Source organism: Rhea americana, unplaced genomic scaffold (assembly GCF_003343005.1).
Source record: "Rhea americana isolate MKP2758 unplaced genomic scaffold, rheAme1 scaffold_233, whole genome shotgun sequence".
Lineage (NCBI taxonomy): Eukaryota > Metazoa > Chordata > Aves > Rheiformes > Rheidae > Rhea > Rhea americana.
The window spans coordinates 538,134-541,232 of NW_028186350.1; positions in this window are offsets into that span (position 1 = coordinate 538,134).

The window sequence follows — 3,099 nt, forward strand, 5'->3', positions numbered from 1 at the left end:
TGTAAATTTAAGACCTGTGTTTTGTGATTACTATATACTTTTTTTTTTTTTTTTTTTATGTTGCATAGGCAAATCTACTTATTTTAAGAAGTCAGAATTTCTCACTCCTAAAATTCTGCAGCACCCATGTAAAAAAAATTCTTAATCAAGTCTTTAAGAGTTCCATTTAGGAAAGCACAACATACTCTATCATACATGCATCTATGTTAGTTTTAAAAAGCGTTGACATGGCCCCAAAGAAGAAAAAAAAAAAAAAGAAAAAGACACATTCCAGCTCAGATCCTCAAAGGGGACTCTGGCACACCAGTATCTAACTTACTGCACTTTCGCACTCAGATATTCCCTAAAATGCCTTGGGAGAATTAGTCATGACTGAAACATAAAGACTATGAGTCCTTATCCCCCTGCAATTCCAAGACACAAGCCCTCCCTCAAAGACAGGTGTAAGAAAAGACAGATCGCACGTTGCAGTTCAAAGAGAAACGTCTGGTGATCAGATACCTCACCTGGATTCAYGTCCTTACTCTAGCAGATTCAGTAGGATCTGACTCTGCGTCTCCTACAGTCTACATAACCATCACTTACCAAGTGTTTTGGAAACTCCACTAACACCGATCTACTGCATATAAAAATATTTACTAGAGGAAGAAATTCGCATTTCAGTTTTCCACATCCCAGCTAAAAGGCCAAACCTCTGGCTACACAGTTCCGTCAGACCTTCTCTTTTGACAGAAGCAACTGAAATAACTAGTAATCTGTAACAGAGGATGCTCTGACAGATATGGAAAGCCAGGGAAGCAAAGCTAACCAACAGCAGAAATCTAGATGCAAGCTTGATTCAGTCTTAGAACTGTAAACTCCAGCACACAGCAGGAAACCTTTTAGAGAAATTAAACTCCAGATCTCCTATCACACACCAAATACCTTCCCAAAGAGCTCATTTAGGTTTCAATTTTCTCCTCTTTTTTTCCATCTAACATTGCATGGTTAGAAAGCTCAGCTCCAAGCTTCGTCGCTTGGTCCTCTATCTATACATGTTAGAAGAAAGGCTATTTCCAAGAACCAGGTAGTAACTCTTCCATCAAAACCATGATAAGAGTATCTCCACAAAGCCTGCAGAGAACRATAAAATATTGGACTTTCACTACTTAGCAATGTTAGTCTGCCAGTACAGTCATTATATTGTCACATATGCGGTGCCTTCATTCATTAATTATCTGTCCAAAATGTGCACGTATGAATAAAGAACATTGCACTGTATGAATAAAGAATATTGCACATACGAATAAAGAACAGCACTCAATGTGAGCAAAAGCTTCTTCTAAAGGTGTTTCTGCAATCRTTAAATACATTTTTTCCCCTTAAATTTCATTACAGAATTGCAGTCAGCTTTTAGGAAAACCAGCCTAAGTCCAGTTTTCAGTGACCTACTTTTAAGGCAAAATACTAAGAAGAAAATTAATGAGACAAAAAAGCAAAAAAATAAAAAGCAATAAATTCTATTTGGCATATCATTAAAAGCCTTAAGTAAGAAAATCCAGGATCAGCTAAAATTCAGCAATTTTTTTGCCAAGAGGCAGATAATAAATGCAAGCAGATTACTAGTTAAAAAGATCGGAAGATCTGTCTGTGTCAAAAATCCCTCCTGACCAACTGCACATTTGGGCAAAGATATCTGAAACACAACGCCATAGCTGAAAAGCCAAAAACTAATCATTTTGTCACCACCTAACACTTTTTTTTTTGAAGCCAGAAGCTCCCAGCAAGCACATTACTTGGGGAATCAAAACTCTAGCTCAGACTTCAGTCTTTCAGTCAGCAATAAGCTAAGTGCTGCGCTGGCCTAGCTCAGTATCACAACTGTCCAAATTGGGGGCCAAAGAAGCAACCAACTGAAAGCATTTAAAATACAAGCCTAAAATTTAATCAATACCACAAACAGAGCACAAGAATTACACCAAGCTGCTACTTCTAGTCAAACCCAGAAGTCACCTGCTAAAGTCAAAAAGATTTCAAGCTATTTTAAGGCCACCAAAATTTTAGGCCGAGTCTCAGAGTAACAGCAGGAGCTCTGCACCAGTTCCAGCAGTTATTTGTTTCCATCCTGCCCAAGAATCTGCCTGTATTTTGCAGCGTTTGCTCCACTACAAATGTGCTCGTTCTGAAAAACAGTAAAGCCTACCCTGGCCCTGTTGCAGGGCAGAAAGCACTCTCCTTCTGCASAGGAGCACAGCACTGACTACTACTGTCAATACTCGTTCTTCCTAACGAAACGTTCTTCTTAACTTTTACATGAGACTGTATCAGGCTCTTAATAACCTCTCGAGCACAAAAATGATCTTCTCCACCACAAAGACTGGTACACCCACGCTACTGCCCCAACACACTATTACCTCTGCAAGGCATGCAAAGCTAAACCTCTGTCCGCTGCAGCACATCTGTTCGAAAGGCCACCAAAACTCTTCACTTCTGCACCGTTTGGCTCATTAGATCTAACTGCAATCTGATTAYATATCCTAGAATTACTCTTCTCACCGTTCGCTTCAACGAGCCCTGATGCATTTGCACTTGTAACGCATTTACAGAACCTAAGACCAGGCCAAAGTATGGCTTACRCATCGTTTTAGCCAGCTGTAGAAGTCCTCCCCCCCCCCTTTTTTTTGTTCCATTTCAGAGAGCAGTGATGAGTGCCACTTGCCGTACACAGCACCTAGCTACCCCTTGCTGCAGCGAGCTCTGCCTCGCTTAACGTAGAAAAAAACGAGGGGGGGGGGGAAGAAAAAATCAGGGCAGAGCACACCGGCCACACAAGGGCGAGCAAAGCGCCCGGCGCGCAGCCACCGTAGCTGCGCTTCCAGCCGCGGCCGGCGAGGCGGCAGCGGGGGCGCCGGGCCCGGCCGCGCCGTCTCCGCCCGCCGCGGCTCCCGTTAATCCGCCCGGGGGCCGCGGCGCCTCTCGCGGCCCGGGCGGAGGAAGGCCGGCGGGCGCGCTGCGCGCCGGCGGAGCGGCCCCGCGGGCGCGTTAGGTAACGCCGCGCAGGGTCTGATGCAATAGCTGCGGGCGCCCCGCTCGGGGCTCGGCCGGGCACGGATACAGGTC